Consider the following 18,926-nt stretch of genomic DNA (forward strand, 5'->3'; position numbering starts at 1 on the left):
GCTGCAGGAGTTACTACTAGCCATATTCTGTGACCATGATGGGGAACCAGGCTTTAGAATTCAGTCTATGCCATAGCAAGTGGAATGAAGAGGTGGAAAGAAACATGGTTCTTACTGACACTTCTGAGTCACAGAATCAATATAGCTCTGAAGTTCACCTGCCACCACTGCTTGTATGGTGACCACTAAGTCCCTTATATGGTTAAATAGATCTGAATTCACTACCATGTATAAAACAGATAGCTATTGGGAAGCTGCTCTACAGCACAGGAAGCTTGGCTCGGTGCTCTGTGATGACCTAGAGGAGTGGGATCAGGGTTAGGAGGTGGGAGGCTCCAGAAGGAGGGGATATATGTGTGCATATAGCTGATTCACGTTGTCAGAAACAACTAACACAACAATATAAAGCATTATACTGCAATTTAAAAATTAATTTAAAAATCTAAACTCAATGTTTATTGGTGGTATCTAACAGCACCCTAAATAATGCATAGCAAAAATGATATATACTCTCTTTCTGTCCACAGAGAGTCGAGCACACCACTTTGCTTCCTATTGCTTCCTTCTGTCTCTCCCTTGTTTCCTCTGCACCTCTCACACCGTGTAGTCTCTGTTCTTGTGTACTGATTCCATCCTCCTTGATGGAGCTGGTAAAGCATCAGGAGGCTTCCAGGCCCTGTCTTTCCTCAGTTGTTGTATTTGCTTGTCTTAATAAATAAATCTTCCTTTCGCTAATATTAATTTCTTTTTAAAACATCACTATCAATTTGCAACTGGTAGACAGAAAATTTCTGTAGATCTAAAGCACAATGTAGTGATTATAATCAACAATACTGTATAATAAAGTTCAAAGTACTAAGAGACTAGATCTTAATTGTTTCCAACACACAAAAAAAGACATGATAATGATGTGATGTGATAAAGGTGTCATTTAGCACTACTGTAGTAATCATATTGCAATTTGTAAATGTATCAAAATAACACTTTATATATCTCAAGCTTATGTAATGTTATATGTTGATTATCAAAAAAAAAAAAACCACCCAAACTCTAGAGATTATGTTAACAGCCTCTGCCTCTTTATTCTGCCTCTCAAGGACTGCTAAGATTTTCTTCTTCATACTTAAATATGTGCCATCACATCCAGAAAAAGTTAGAAAATTCCCTAATAGGAATGTAGATATGGGGAGGTAAAAACTTCAGTCTACCATCATAGTGTTTGCAGTGTGTTCAGAGACACATGGAACTTATAAGAACCCATAAGTGCAGGGTAGGAATTCTTGCTTTATATGTTAGGGATCTACTGAAGGGCTTTAGGTAACTTATATGCAGAGTACATCATGAGAAATGCTGGGCTGGAAGAAGCACAAGCTGGAATCAAGATTGCCAGGAGAAATATCAATAACCTCAGATATGCAGATGACACCACCCTTATGGCAGAAAGTGAAGAGGAACTAAAAAGCCTCTTGATGAAAGTGAAAGTGGAGAGTGAAAAAGTTGGCTTAAAGCTCCACATTCAGAAAATGAAGATCATGGCATCTGGTCCCATCACTTCATGGCAAATAGATGGGGAAACAGTGGAAACAGTGTCAGACTTTATTTTTTGGGGCTCCAAAATCACTGCAGATGGTGACTGCAGCCATGAAATTAAAAGAGGCTTACTCCTTGGAAGGAAAGTTATGACCAACCTAGATAGCATATTCAAAAGCAGAGACATTACTTTGCCAACAAAGTCTGTCTAGTCAAGACTATGGTTTTTCCAGTGGTCATGTATGGATGTGAGAGTTGGACTGTGAAGAAGGCTGAGCTCCGAAGAATTGATGCTTTTGAACTGTGGTGTTGGAGAAGACGCTTGAGAGTCCCTTGGACTGCAAGGAGATCCAACCAGTCCATTCTGAAGGAGATCAGCCCTGGGTGTTCTTTGGAAGGACTGATGCTAAAGCTGAAACTCCAGTACTTTGGCCACCTCATGCGAAGAGTTGACTCATTGGAAAAGACTCTGATGCTGGGAGGGATTGGGGGCAGGAGGAGAAGGGGATGACAGAGGATGAGATGGCTGGAAGGCATCACTGACTCGATGGACATAAGTCTGAGTGAACTCCGGGAGTTGATGATGGACAGGGAGGCCTGGCGTGCTGCGATTCATGGGGTCGCAAAGAGTTGGACAGGACTGAGCAACTGAACTAAACTGATAATAAAGTTTAATTTATAAATTAGGCACAGTAAGAAATTAACAATAACTGATAATCAAATGAAATATTTTAACAGTATACTGCAATAAAAGTTGTATAAATGTAGTCTCTCTCTCTCTCATGAAATAACTTGAGCTGTACTCATCTGTCTTCATCTTGTGATTATTCGAGATGATAAAATGCCTGCGTGATGAGATGAAATGAGGTGAATGACAGAGGTACTTGACATAGCCTTAGGCTATGACTGAACTTCTGATAACAGTCAGAAGAATGATCATCTACTTTGGGTGATCCTAGATCATCCAGGCATAAGGATGTCAATGGTGAAATTTCTCATCACACTATTCAGAATGGTACAAAATTTAAATTTATGAATTATTTATTTCTGGAATTTTCCAGTTAATATTTTCAAATTGTGGTTGACCTCACAAAACTGAAACTACAGAATGCAAACAGGGGATAAGGGGGGACAACAATGTATGTGTGTGTATATATATATGCGTGTGTGTGTGTATAGGTATATATATGTATATGTGTGTATGTATGTGTGTGTGTATATATATTTATGGAGGAAGGGAGAGAGACAGAAAGCTGTCACAATTCATATATGTATGGATTGCCTATCTGGAGCAAAAAAAGAAAGTAGAAGAACCCCTAAAGTACCAAAGTGTGTATTAAGAAAGAGGTGGCCCCTCACACTGTTAGAATGCCCATCATCAAAAAATCTACAGCAATAAATGCTGGAGAAGGTGTGGAGGAAAGGGAACCCTCCTATACTGTTGGTGGGAATGCAAATTGGTACAGCCACTATGGGGAACAGTATGGAGGTTCCTTAAAAAACTGAAGATTTAGCTACCATATGATCCAGCAACCCCACTCCTGGGCATATCTGAAGAAAATCATAACTCAATAGGATATATGCATTTCAGTGTTCATTGCAGCAATGAATACAATACAGGACAATAGCCAGGACATGGAAGCATAGATGTCCATCAATGGGGGACTAGATAGAGAAGATGTACATATATGCAGTGGAATATTATTCAGCCATAAAAGAATGAAATAATGGCATTTGCAGTGATCCTGTGAGTTTATTAGTATAAGCATGTATTTTTTTCATAGAAGAAATTAACACATAAATTAATAAAACACTGGGAGAACCACGGTCCAAACCCTAGCTTGCTACATTCCAAAGCTGCTCATGACACCACACTGCTTTTTCACACCAAATGACTTTTGCCTCTCCTCTGATGATGTTTTTATTCACCCTTTCAACTTGGCTTGTGGCTCCCTGATACAAACACACACACACACACCGTAAGTAAGTTAAGCATTATTTTCTTTTCAGTACTTGTTATTTGATTCTTTGCCAACCAGCCACACAACAAAACTGTTTTTGACTGAAGGTTTCATATTATATCTAGTGTTCTAAATGATAAGAGACATATAGTAATAAAATAACATTCCCAGAGGACATTTTCACGCATTACTTGCTATTTCACTTTTAAAATTTCCATCATTAAAAGTGCCAAACAGCCATAGGCTCAAGATATAATAGCTTCAGCTCCAAATAAAAGAACCTTCTTTATGGATGAAAGGTGTGAAAAGGACTATTTCATCAGTCTCTCAGCTACCCTTCCACAGAACAGTGTAGTTAGTGTATGAGGACAGCAGTTAAAAACCAGTCTTTAAAATAGTATAAGATCTTCCACACCTAGATTTCAGATCATTTTGGAGGCCAGTATTAATTTATTTTTCCTTTTGTCCTAGCTTTTCATATGGGCAAATTTGGGCACAGAGGGGATAATGAGCTTGGCAGAGAGTCAGGAGCAAGACATTGATGGAAAATGGGCACATATTATAGGATGCAGATTTCATTGCTTCTCATATCCATTTCTCATCGTGGAAGCACAGTCATCCTGTTACACTTGTATTTGATGGTTCACTGAACAGCCACAATGACAGATTTTAAATACCTATCAAATGTCATAAAATGTCACAATATTTTTTGTGGTTTGTAAAAGGAAAATGAAAACTGATAAAGTTCATGTATATTTTCTACTAGTTCAATACCCTAAATACCATACTATAAGACTTTCAACAAATACTAGTCAATAGGAGTTAATATGGTCATATTAAATAAGGGAGTGCTACATGTTTTCAAGGGAAAGTAGTTATATTAAAAAGAGTTCTTTTACAATGCTCTAAACTATGTCTTTGGGTGCATCACAATTCAGCTGATAAAAAAGCTGCCTTTCAATAGAATACTCTAAATTTTTACAAGACTCCAATTCTCCTGTGCAATTATGGAATTTGAAATGTAATTCTCCCTGGAACCATCAAAGAATTAAATCAGAGAAATGCTGTTGAGAATATGGCAAGAGAGAAAAAAAAAGAACCATTTCAAAGATCTATTTTATTTTGCTATTTCTTGGTGTCACGTTATATTGTAAGCTACCATGTTGTTATGAAAAAAGACAACTAGGAAAACCACTCTAGACAACTGAATATTTCTAAAATGTTGACTCAGGGATATTATTTTTCTTGATAATTATATTTATTCACTATGGTCATCTATCTATGAAATACATAAAGAATTTCTAGAGAAATGAATCCTCAGTCAAGGTACAATTGTTTACCTAATGTTCATTATGAACCCATCACCATTACTGATACAAAGGGTGTATAAACTAGTCCAAAGAACTGAAATGGGCTCATCCAAACTTGACTTCTGTCTTTATTTCACAATCAGTTAATCACTAATTCCCATAGTTTCCATCTCCTTTAATGATCTCTCAAATCTCCTCATCCTACTGGATCCCCAATACCAGTACTAAAAATTATTCCAATAAGTTCCTAACTATTCTACTTGTCTTCAACTTTGTCAGCTTTAATACATTCTGAGAAATATTTTGGAAATAAAACTATGATTATACCACCTCTGCTGTTGAAACCCAGAATATTTACATTGAAATCCTGAGTCCCAGTATATCTGTATGATTATGCAGGGTTCTCATGAGTGAGTTCAGTCTTCTTCCTTTTCTCGCTTTGATTTTTGTTCCTCTCTCAAACACTTCATTGAAGTTAAACATCATGTAGTTTCCTAAGCCAGAAAGACCACTTTCTCTTCCTCCTTCAAGTTCCTTTTAATGTTTCCTCATCCTAGAATATACTCCCCTCATCTTTTGTCTGACCTGCTCTACTAGCCTATTAAGAATTCAGGAATCACGTCTTCTATTATGTTTTTCCTCTTCCTCTCCTTCTGTATGAGTTAGATCCTTTTGCTATGTAAACTCTTAGCTTAGGCAATTATATCTGATACTGTATTTATATAGTTTTGCTGACTTCCATGAGACATCTGCTAGATCTTTGAATATAAAGATTAGTTTCCCTAATCTTTTAGGTGTTTAACCTATACAAAACCTGGCATGTGGTTATCAATTCAACAAACAAATGTTTGTGGCATAAATAAATGAATAAACTCAAAATGGAGAGAATATGTATTCATTTCATCCTAATTTGCAAACTTCTCATGTTATTCTTTACTGCAAATTATACCCAATGTGATAGTTGGTATCTAACTCCATAGTGTTTATTTCTAAAATTTTTAACTAAATGTTTTGTTTCAAACATTAATCGTGTATTTAAATGATCAAACTATGATTCATCAACTGTAAGATTAGCTACTGTTGTTGTTTAGTCACTAAGCCATGTTTGATTCTTTTGTGAACCCATGAAGTATAGCCCACCAAGCTCATCCATACATGGAACTTTCCAGGCAAGAATACTGGAGTGGGTTACCATTTCCTTCACTAGGGAGTCTTCCTGACCCAGGGACTGAATCCACATGTCCTGCATTAGCAGTCTTTACCACTGAGCTACCAGGGAAGCCCAAAATTACCTATAAGACACCAAAAATGGTAAGACAGTTCTCATCTACAGAGATATTAAAATATAGGGAGAAAATATGTGGCTTATAAACAATGAAACAAAATTCCTTGAAGTCATACCATGTGTTTGGCCCCATGATGTGTTTTATATTCATAATTCTCTTAATGCTCAAATCTTCCTATGAGGAGGGTGCTTTTATTATTCTCATTTTAAAAATTAACAAGCTGAGTTCAAAGAAAGGCAATTTCCCCAAAGTTGCACAGATTGTAAGTAGAATCTCTAACTACAAAGTGCATGTTTCATTGCTTGAAATGCTTCTAATACTCCTTTATTGAACTCAGCACTAAGAGGAAGATCAAAATAATAATAATAATAACAATATTGCCTTTATTTTAGAATATAATTTTTTTGACTTTATCATACCCAGACACACATATAGGAATACAAACACACTCAGAATTTCTAAACAATGTGGTAAATGTTATAATTTTAACATTTTATGATTTTAACATTTAACATTTCTTTAAATGTTATCTATGAAATATTACAATAAGAAGCAGACTCACAGATATAGAGAACAAACTAGGGGTTACCAGTGGCGCCTTAGGAGTGGGGAAGTGGGAGGCACAAACTGCTGAGTTTAACATAAGCTTCAAGGATGTGTTGTACAACGCGGGGAATATGGTCAATATTTTGTAATAACTGTTAATGAAAAGTAACCTTTAAAAATCGTATAAAACTCTTAAAAACTAAATGAATAAGTAAACTGATGTTGAAGCAGAAAACATTATCTATAAGCATTAGAAGTAGTTTTGGCATGTAAATTATAAAAGATCTCCTGAAAAATTTGAAGATAACTCAGGAATTGAAAAAAAACAAACTATAAAAAAATTTAGAAAAGGAAATAAACAAACAAAAAATCCCCAAAACAAAGATGAACTGAGGAATAAGTATTAGCCTGGAATGTTAATGACATCTTAGGAAGAGGCATCCTCATTTATGGGAAATTTAGGTAAATTTACGGGAGGACAGATACCTTCTACATAAATGCCATTCCATTACAAGTATGTTATATAAATATTTTACATATTAAGATGCTAGTAGAAAATAAACCCATCTAAATATTGACTTATAAATAATGCAAAAATGCAAAAAATTTTCTAAATTTCAACATGTTGCAAGAGGATTGAAACAATTTAGTGTTGAAATCAATGCCATCGGTTATGAAACTAAGGTAACTCTTCTTGATTGTTACTAGGGGATTCCAATATGATTCAGGATGTCCAATATTAGAAAAAAAATATCTGAGCTATTTTTGCACTTCCTAACTGCTCACTATTCCATTCCTTTAAAAATTCAGGCCTGCACATGGCACATGTAAACAATCATAGTTTTTCACACCAATTTACTTTTGTCCGTGTCTTAGTGTCAATTCTCTGGAACACTAAGGTAGATGAGGGTAAATTTTGCTTAATTCACTTCTCTTTTATCTTGGTCCCAGGTGGTCAATATCACTGGCTATTCCTGGCTGGCCAGGACATCCTCTTCCTTCAACCCTTCCCCAAAGCCTGTACTCTACCCCATCACCACCAACAACTGATTTACCCAGAGTCCTTACTCTTACAGTACTATTCTTTGCTAAAGATAATTAGATCATCTATATCAAACACAGGCACTCCAGGCTGATAATATTATAATGAGATATCCCTTTCCATCACTGTTTTTATTTTAACCAAAGGTAAAGCTGGTCCAAGTCAAAATTATGAGGGAAAAAAACTTCAACTTAAGAAACATCCAAATTCCTAGACATGATCCTTTATTCCTTTCTGTTCCCATCAGCACCCTGTAGCTTTCTTAGCCTCCCTCAATTTTTTTCAAAACTGTATTTAGCATACATATATAGTTTAGCAAATCAACTAGGATAAGACAGAGTTGAATTGATGGCTTCAGGTTTTTCAGCAAAGAAATTCTGAATTTAACTTATCAGAATATGCTCTTTTTTTCTTTTTAAATTATTTTGTATTGGAATTGAGTTGCTTTACAATGTTGCATCAGTTTCCTCTGTGCAGCAAAGTGAATCAACTATAAGTATACATATATCAGGGCTTCCCTGGTGGCTCAGTGGTAAAGAATCCACCTGCCAGTGCAGGGGACATGGATTCAGTCCCTGGGCTGGGAAGATCCCCTGGAGAAGGAAATGGTAACCCACTCCAGTATTCTTGCCTGGGAAACACCACGAAAAGAGGAGCCTGGGGGGCTACAGACCATGTGGTCACAAAAAGTGGATGCGACTTAGCAACTAAACAATGATACATATATCCCCTCTTTTTTGTATTTGTTGGGATTGGCATATATATAGATAGGGGCTTCTCTGGTGGCTCAGATGGTAATGAATCTGACTGCAATGCAAAGGACCCAGGGTTTGATCCCTAGGTTGGGAAGATCCCCTGGAAAAGTAAATGGCTACCCACTCCAGTATTCTTGCCTGGAGAATTCCATAGACAGAGGAGCCTTAGCCTGGTGGCCTATAGTCCATGGGGTCACAAGGAATCAGACAGGACTGAGCCACTAATACTTACACACTTTCATAAAACAGATAACTAATGAGAACCTAACATATAGCACAGAAAACTATACTCAGTGGTCTGCAGTGACATAAATGGGAAGGAAATCCGAATATGTTTTTGATGATTCAAAGACCATCCAGGTTTCTGGTAGCTAAAGAAGAACACATGTGCTCCTAGGATTCTCTTTCTTTACTTCTGTTGATAATGGTATAGCATCCTTTGTTAAACTCAGCCCAAGCATTACTGCCTGTTGGAAGCCTTATGTGATTTCTCCTGTTTGACCCTTAACACCCTGTGACCAGTTCTGTCACATGTCTTATCTTTCCATATGCACTTGTCAGTTCACCTGGACTGTGAATTATTCAGACGAAGAGACTAGAGCTTGTTCACTTTCTGTGCCCGAATATGAGCAGCTCATCATAAGTCCAACATTTCCCCCCAACTTTACTCACCAATCCAGTCATTTAGCCTTGTGATTCTCAAGTAGAAGGGGAAAGCAGTATTTCCTAGGATCAAGCATTGGAACCCCCAGGAGGCTTTTTCAACCAAGCACAGCCTTGATGATTTTGTTTTATTTCCTGCAAAAGATTATAGCTTTCTCTGCCTCTCTTAGATGAATCACTACTGCGTGAGTCATCGCACCGGGCAGCAAAAGGGAATCTAATTTCTAATCCTCAGGTGCATTGAGGTAGAAAAAGTAGAGGAGAAACATCACTCTGATTCTGCAAAATAGTGTGTAGATCTTTTAATGCAGTGTGCTGCTGTGACTTTCTGCATACTGGGTCCCACCCACCGTCTTCTCACTTGACTAGCCCCTATTAGCCTTTTACATTCTAGATCAAATACCACCTCTTCTACAAAGCCTTCCAAGATCGTCCTTTCTCATTTATATAGGCACCTCAGGATTCTCTTAGTAGTCTGTGAATACAGCCAGCATTTTTGTTTTATGATATTTTCCCAATCCATTCTCAATCCCACCCACTAAACTGTAAACACCCTAAGTTTGAGTATCATGTTTCTAATATTTCTATAACAAAGTCTTCTTATAATATCAGGAAAATAATATGTATACAATAAATGATTCCTGACAGATGCATTAAAACAGAATGAGAGAATTACTATTGAACCTTAAACTGAGTTCTGTTGAAAATAAAATAGAATTACATAATGTGGTTTTTCCTCTGAATTTCTTTGAGGTGATATGACTCATCCATAGGAACAGAGGGTTGCATAAAATACTGTATGATAAAGTACTAAATTTATCATCTTTGGGTGTTCAAGGAGAGAAAAGAACTCATTTTAGGCATATTTAGAAAAAAAAGTTTTATTGTCGAAAAATACTTTAACTGGAATTTGAAGTTGTGACAGATTAGAATAAATAGACAAGAGAAGAAAGAACATTCTGTGAAGATGAGAGACTGCATATTCCCAGGTGTGGTTGTAGAACAGCTTAGTACGGGTGCTGCAGAGACCACGCAGAAGAAGTGGCAGATGTTTGGGACATGACAACAACCAGAAAAATGGGGTGGTTGGAGGTGAAATGGGGTGATAATGAGGAAGTTATAATATTCTGTCATATGCTTTATCTGAAAGAGATTATAGTACCTTCAAATGAAATAGCCAGTTCTCAGGGATTTTGGCCAATCATTAATTCTGCCTTACTACCCAAATCTAGTTCCCTGATCATTCAGATGGTAAAGAATCTGCATCCAATGCAGGAGACATGGGTTTGATCCCTGGGTTGGGAAGATCCCATGGATAAGAGAATGGCTACCCACTCTAGTGTTCTTGTCTGGAGAATTCCATGGATAGAGGAGCCTGGCAGGCTACAGTCCCTTGGAATTGCAAAGAGTCAGACACGACTGAGCAACAAACACTATCACTTTCATCGAAACCTAGGATTTTGGATAAGAGTAAGAAATTGCATGTCTTCATAGAAGAAAGGATGGATTTAATTTTGCACATTTGATTTTGTTGTTGTTCAGTCGCTCAGTTGTGTCTGACTCTTTGCAACCTCATGGAATGCAGCATTCCAGGCTTCCCTGTCCTTCACCATCTCCTGGAGCTTGCTCAAATTCATGTCCATTGAATCAGTAATATCATTCAACCATCTCATCCTCTGTCGCCCCCTTCTCCTCCTGCCTTCAATCTTTCCTAGCACGAGGGTTTTTTCCAATGAGTTGGCTCTTCACATCAGGCAGCCAAAGTATTGGAGCTTCAGCTTCAGTGTCAGTCCTTCCAATGAATATTCAGGGTTGATTTCCTTTAAGAATGACTGATTTGATCTCCTTGCAGTCCAAGGGACTCTCAAGAGTCTTTTCCAGCACCACAATCCGAAAGCACTGATTCTTCAGCACTCAGCCTTTGTATGGTCCTACTTTCACATCTGTGCATGACTACTGGAAAGAACATAGCTTTCCAATGGGAAATCCTAGCAAGCAGATAGGTAGTCTGGAGTTCCAAAGAATTGTCTCATGGTCAAGAGATAGAATTTGGGAGCCTTTAGTACCAGCCTAAAGAGTGAAGCTTCTATTGGTGAAAAATAGATCTTAGTTCTATGTTTTACTTTTAAAGGCAAAAGTTAACTGTTAATTATTAGCAAAACAGGGACAGGAGGAACCTAAGAGAGCAGTGACCAGTCAGCAATTTTTGGGTCAATAAGTAAAGTTATGGCAGCACAGGAAGTGGCTTAGCATCCAAATCTTGGTTTTATCTTGTGAGATACGAGACTGGGGAAATCAGCAGGCAAATAGGCAGAGTCAAGAGGTAATATGAAGAAGGAAGTTAGTGGGTAATAATACTTCAGAACTAAACAGAGGATGAGGGACGCAAGAGAGAGTTTGAGAAAGGACAATCAGAGATTTAGAAGGAGGAAAATGAGGATAACTGAAAAAAGGGAATACTGATCTGGCAGACCAGGCAGAAAATTCATGTAAAAACAAAAATAAAATATGCTCTTTCAATTTAACCAGTGAAAAATTCTTATTGACTTAGGCAGGTACATCCTTTTTAGTTAGAAGATGTTCACTGAACAGTTAAGAATTCAATGACAATTAACCATGGTCATTTAATGGGTTTCTGTGGACTTCTTTAAGCAGAACCTGCTCAGCTTTACAAACACAATATTCAATATGATGAAAACAAAAATTAGTAAAAAACACACCTATGCACACGAATTAAATATTCCAGCACAGGTGTCTCATAATAAAAGAGAGAGTAGGTTCTCTTTGCTCTTTTGCGAGTATGGTTTTTCATCCACCGACCTCTTTCCTTTGTGGAATAGGTAACTGAGTGTTGGAAGCAAACTAGATTTCTCTGGAAAAATGTGGTGAATGGGAGAACAGAAACATGGGACCCAACTGTTGAGTAAGACCAAAGACTTGCTGGATGTTTGATGTCTCTTAGTACAGTCAAGTTTCTAACCCAATCAGAGACCTTTAACAAAGTACTGAAGAAGACAGCCACCCTGGTGTGTCTGCATTGTGAAACCAGCCCAAGAGAGAAAGAAAACACTTTCATGTGCTAACCTCATCCTGTCTTCACCCTTTTGTCTTTGCCTTTGCCACTGCCTTTTCTACTTCTCTCTGAACTGCAGGATCCACTTCTTTCTAACCTTTGAATATCATAGAAACATGTCCCACTGGGAGCCACAGTGAAGTAGAGGCAGAGTGAAATCAGATCCTTTAATTTCCCTTCCTGGTAAAGTGGTCAGAGGGTGAAAGAGAAAGTTCTCACCCTAAGTAACTGACAGGAGGGGCCACTTGACTTCCAACTCCTATGGGGCTTGACTTAGAGTCACCTGAAAAATAAAATCCATTAAAGTCAACCTAGGCTGGAAATAGCTAAAAAAATCTTCCCTACCTGGACTGTTATGGATGGCTCACAGGATTCTGAGACAAGGATGGATTCTTTCTGCCAGGAAAGGTCTGGGGCAGCTGAACCCTTGAATCTATCATCACAGGCTACACATAGCTTTGGTGTTTCTCTCCATGTACTATACAGATAAATTTTGTATTTTTGCCATGTATATTTTATATTTTTGCCATGATATAGAATCAGGCGCTGGCCACCTCTTACCTAGATGGGTGGCTTTGAAGAGAGGACTTTGAAAAGTGAGAAGATATGTGAGCTCTAGGAGAGAAATTTTGAAAGACAGGATGTCACTACTACAATGGGTCAATGTTCTGGATTTTCTGCAGGCCAGGGGCAGGGGCAGGAAGTCCAGGACAGAAGAAGAGTTTCATTGTCATCAGAGAGCAGAAGGAAGTCAGTAAACCAGACACTGTGTTAGAACTTATCTCATACTCACTGTCCCTAATACATTTTTGTGATACCGAAGGAAAAAAAAATGAAAAAGAGACACACTGAGTATTGAAGTTGAAGGGTTCGTTGCTGGATTGGGGCGGACCTGGGTAAGGATTTTATTTCTATCATTACTTTAAATAGCTCTATGAAAATAAGAATAACTTCTGTTTTTTGCCCACTCCTATATTCCTAGTGTTTAGCACAGTACCTGGTCCATGATAGGGACTAAATAAGTATTTGTTGAATGGATGAAACAAAAGAAATAAAGGAGAAAATAAGATAGGGAGACTATATTACAGGCTTCCCTCATAGCACAGTTGGTAAAGAATCCACCTGCAATGTAGGAGACCCCAGTTGGATTCCTGGGTTGGGAAGATCCACTGGAGAATGGAGAGGCTACCCACTCCAGTATTCCTGGGCTTCCCTTGTAGCTCAGATGGTAAAGGATCCTCCTGCAATGAGGGAGACCTGGGTTCGATCTCTGGGTTGGGAAGATCCCCTGGAGAAGGGAAAGGCTACCCACTCTAGTATTCTGGCCTGGAGAATACCATGGACTGTATAGTCCATGGGGTCCCACTGAGTCACATTTTAATGTTTCAAAATCTCAGTTTCCTCATCTAACAAATGGGAAAAAATATTGTACCTCAATAAAGAGCATTTGAGATTTGAGGATAAAGAGTATATATAATCGTGCTTATCAGCATTTTCAGTCCATAAGACACACTCAATAAGTTAGCTACCAATAAGCGTTAGCTATTGTAGTGATTTAACAAAATCTTAGAAAAAAGGGTCTTTTAGTTTACCAAATGGAAAACTTGATTAAAAGATTGAGATTAGTTATACATAGTCTGGACAGTGAAGATGGTTTTACTACAAGCTTGAATAGAGGTAGGGCATAGCATACACAGGCTCTTCAGGTGGCACCAGTGGTACAGCGGTTCCTGCAAATGCAGGAAACATAAGAAATGAGCATTTGATTCTTGGGTTGGGAAGATCCCCTGGAGGAGGGCACAGCAACCCATTCTAGTATTCTTGTTTGGAGAATCTCATAGACAGAGGAGGCCGGCAGGTTACAGTTCATAGAGTCAAAAAGAATCAGACATGACAGATGCAACTGAGCACACTATATATATATATATATAAATATATATATAAATATATATACTTTTTGCACTTCAGAATTTCTACAAGATCTATCTAATTATTATATATATATATAATATATATATATATAAATATATATACTTATGCACTTCAGGAATTTCTACAAGATCTATCTAATTATTAATATTTATCTGTCTGTCTATATATCCATCTATCCATTTAACTATCCCCTGGGAAGATGGTATCATAAGGCAGGTTAAAGTGACCCAAATTAAACACCTACATAAGTTTTTATCTTAAAAAAGTAAGACAAAAAGGATACCTAATTTTAAGGGCTTATCTAATACTATGTGAAAGCCTAACGATAATATAATAGTAATAAGCTGACAACTATCATTTAGAATTGGTTGTTTGTTAAACATCTGAGACTAAGCTAAAGCAAAGCACAAGAAAATAACAGTTTACAATTAAACAGTTGATAGTGACTATGGCATACTGGAAGTATTATTGAATTTAAAAGACAAAAATGATCAAGATCAAGATAAACTAAAAGATAATGGAACCATAGAATCTCAGCATTGGAGTCTCTTAAAACCATGTTTCCAAGCTCCAGCTGGCACCTGAATTCTTAAAAGGTGAACGCTGGTTTGAAGATGAAGAATGATTTGGATTTGGCTTGATGGAAGAACAATTCTGAAGGGATCTCACTCTTTAGAGAGAGAGAAGGAAAGACAGTAAGAGTGAGAATAAGAGAGAGAAAAAGAAAGCAGAGAGAGAGAGAGAAACAGTCTAAGAGTCCTGTTGATTGCTCTAGGAAATAATGCCAAGTTAACCATTCTGGAAATGAGTACAATAAGGTCTAGGACTTGAGCCTTAGTTTTCAGTGTGTTCACTGAAGAAATGGGACTAGACAATTGATAATCCTTTAATTCATCTCTTCTAAGCTTGTCACCACTCAAAAACCAAGTCAACCATTTGCTAAATTTCCCAGGCTGTCCACAGTTGGAAATAAAGCCATCTTCCTAAGCACTGTAGTGCTATTTATCTCTCCTTATCATTACAACAGAATCCACAGCTCTGTCACACAGCATAGATTATAACAGGAACATAAAACACAGCAAATTAATTTTCTCACATAATAACAGTGTTAGATGACAAAGAAATAAAAACAGGCTGTCCTCTTCCCAAAGCAATTTTAAAACTCTAACATCAAGTCACACTCACTCTACTCTAATCTACTAGAGACTTCATAAAATGCATTCTTTTAAAGTATTTATTTTTTGTTAACGCACAGATATTCCCTATTGTTGCATAATTAAGTCAGTCCACACAAAGCCTCCATTTATTATTGGGGTTGGGGGCAGTGCTAAATATTGTAAAGGACCTTTTAAAAATCAGGAACATAACTAGAGCAATAAACATCTCTGAACTGGGTATTATTGGGTGAACTATTGGAAAGTAATTGTTGTTTTGTTCCTCATATAAATTTAGGACTCCATCTGATCTCCATGAAATAGATGATTAGCAACATTTTAAGGGTAGAGCATCAGAGGAAAAGATGTTACCATACCCATAAGCAAAAACAAATAGAATTTGAAAGCCATTACAGTGACCAAATTCCTACTAATGTCAGAGTCTTAGTGAAGTGAAGTGAAGTCTCTTAGTTGTGTCCGACTCTTTGCGACCCCATGGACTGTAACTTATGAGGCTACTCTGACCATGGGATTTTCCAGGCAAGAATGCTGGAGTGGGTTGCCATTTCCTTCTCCAGGGGATCTTCCTGACCCAGGGATCGAACCCAGGTCTCCTACATTGCAGGCAGGTGCTTTACTATCTGAGCCATCAGGGAAGCCCCAGAGTCTTAGTGGGAAGAATCAAAATAAATTAGAACTGTTGGTAAGGTAGTTGCTATCCATACTTTAAACTAGCAATGGACTGCACTAGGCAGCATAATGATTTTTTTTTAAGCTGTATCAGAGATATTCTGATTGGCCTGGCGTGCTGCGATTCATGGGGTCGCAAAGAGTCGGACACGACTGAGCGACTGAACTGAACTGAACTGAGAGAAATTCAAAGAAAGCAACATGGTTGGCAGATCTGACTGAACATTGGATAAAGACTTCTGAGAAGAAATAGTTAAACTGGGAGTTATAAATTGAGTAGGATCAAAATAATTCAGGTAGGACTGAAATAATTGGAGCGGGGTTGAGATGGGCATTTGGGAGAGAAATAGCTTGATTCATAACAAATATTATGATCTAAGTATAGAACAATATGGAATGTAACTTATACTATGGGCAATATGGAAAGAGACTGAGTCCTAGAATTAGAAAACATGGAATAGCTTCTTATATGAAAAGACTCTACCACGTATTGGTATTGCTGCTGTTAAATTGCTTTAGTCATGTCTGACTCTTTGAGACACTATGGACTGAAGTCCGCCAGGCTCCTCTGTCCATAGGATTCTCTGGGCAAGAATACTAGAATGGGTTACCACGCCCTCTGCCAGGGGATCTTCCTGACCCAGGCATCAAACTTGCATTTCTTTTGTCTCCTGCATTGGCAGGCAGGCTGTTAATCAGTAGCACCCCCTGGGAAGCCCCTACTATGTATTAATAGTAGTCAGAATTCATCTCCTCTCCTAGTAAGTTCCTCTAATGCCAGGACCATGTCTTAGTCATATTTGACTTTCTCTAAGGCCAAAGATAATGCATGGACAATAATTTTAGTTTAACAAAAATGTGTATGTGTGCTCAGGCACTCAGTAGTCTTCAGCTCTTTGCTACCCAATGGACTATAGCCTGCCGGGCTCCTCTGTCCATGGAATTTTCCAGGCAAGAATGCTGGAACAGGTTGCTATTTCCTACTCCAGGGGACCTTCCCAACCCAGGGATCAAACCTTTGTCTCTTGTGTCTCCCACACTGCAGGTGGGTTCTTTATCACTGCACCACCTGGGAAGCCCTTAATGAAAATTAGGTGGATTGAATGGCTCACAAATGTAAATTTGAATAACCTACATAAATAACCTTGAAGAGGATGGATTTAAGAGATTAAAAAAAGTCAATTTGCTTCATTTTTTTCTGGACTATATTCATTAGTATCTTATACTTTTATACTCTATACTTAGGGAGAATTATTTCATTGCATTCATGTAACCCCTAAATGGGTTTACCTGGTGGCTCAGACAGTAAAGAATCTGCCTGCAATGCAGGAGCCCTGGGTTTGATCCCTGGGTCAGGCACATCCCCCAGAGAAGGGAATGGCTACCCCCTCCCAGTATTCTTGCCTGGAGAATTCCATGGACAGAAGAGCCTGGCAGGCTGTAGTTTATGGGGTGGCAAGGAGTTGGGCATGACTGAGCGACCAACACACACACATATAACCCCTCTAGACAGCAGATTTGCACTAACATTTTAACACACATTTTTATTCATTTTTATAACACATTTATTTATTGAATAAAAATAAAAAAACTACTTATTATACAGCTTGATGAGATATACAATAAATTTTTCAAAAAGAAAGGCAAAACATAATTTTTAACAAGCAAGAATTTAGGGAATAAATTTATATATCTAAGACAAAATGAACAATGTGAAACAAGAGTAATAAGAGAACTCATTATTTCAGTCTACTCTTGCAGTTCTTATAGTACAGAACCCAGGTATATAAACTTGAATACAGTGTTTTGATAATAAACATTTAAGATATCAAAAAAGCAAAAAAAAAAAAAAAACCCAACAACTCTAGATTTTTTTTTTTTATGATTACAAAATCATAAAAATCACAAATAATATTGCACAAATTTTCCAGAGGGGAAATCAGCAGCAGAAACATCAAATGCATTTTTACTAAAACCAGCATGTTAGCACTCTCCCTTGTTTTAAATGCAGATACTATTCATAATATTTTTTTTTTGCCTGGACAGTGATGTTACATTATTTAGAAGATGTCCTCAAATACAGAAAACTCAAGAGATAAATCCATGAAAATATAAAGCATGTTTATGCCAACAGATGTATTCTACATAAGACTCTGCAAATTGATGTCCACCAATTATATCCCATTTTAGATATCCTAAGAGAGTTGCCCATTTTAAAATAAAGTACCTCTCAAGAATCATGTTGTGAAGCGTAGATTTTTTTTCCTATATCCAGCCCTTACTCCATGAAAGACACTATAATAGACAGAAATTTGACTTCTCAGTTCTTAAAAATTTTAAGCACAATATTAGATTTTGAAGCATACTTGCAATCAGTTGGAGAATCATTAAATGTCATAATTTTTCTTAAAACTGTATTCTAGCAGACATATCTCCAAATAAGTAATTTATAATACATTATCTAAATTCCTCCTGTTTTTAATCGTCATTGGAAGTGGGATTGACAGCTTATTCTTCACTCCCACACTCTCAGAAATGAAACAGACACACACACACACACACCCTCACCAACCTATTGGTAAACAGTGTTTTCATTTTTGCAATACTATCTAATAATCTGTAATTACTGCCTCTATTACCTAATATATTGCAGGGGTAATAGGCCAAATTTGGAGTTTAGGCTATGCTCATTTGTTTAGATAGTATCTAGTCTGCTCTTATGGAGAAGGAAATGGCAACCCACTCCAGTGTACTTGCCTGGAGAATCCCAGGGATGGCGGAGCCTGGTGGGCTGCCGTCTATGGGGTCGCACAGAGTCGGACACGACTGAAGCGACTTAGCAGCAGCAGCAGCAGCAGTCTGCTCTTATACTATTATAATGGCAGAGTTGAGTAATTGAGTCCATGACCATATGACTCACAAAGTCCAAAATAACTTTCTATCTGTGGTCCTTTATAGACAAAGTTCACTTACCCCTGATTTAT

The sequence above is a fragment of the Bos mutus genome, chromosome 2 (assembly GCF_027580195.1).
Source record: "Bos mutus isolate GX-2022 chromosome 2, NWIPB_WYAK_1.1, whole genome shotgun sequence".
In the NCBI taxonomy this organism is placed as follows: Eukaryota; Metazoa; Chordata; class Mammalia; order Artiodactyla; family Bovidae; genus Bos; species Bos mutus.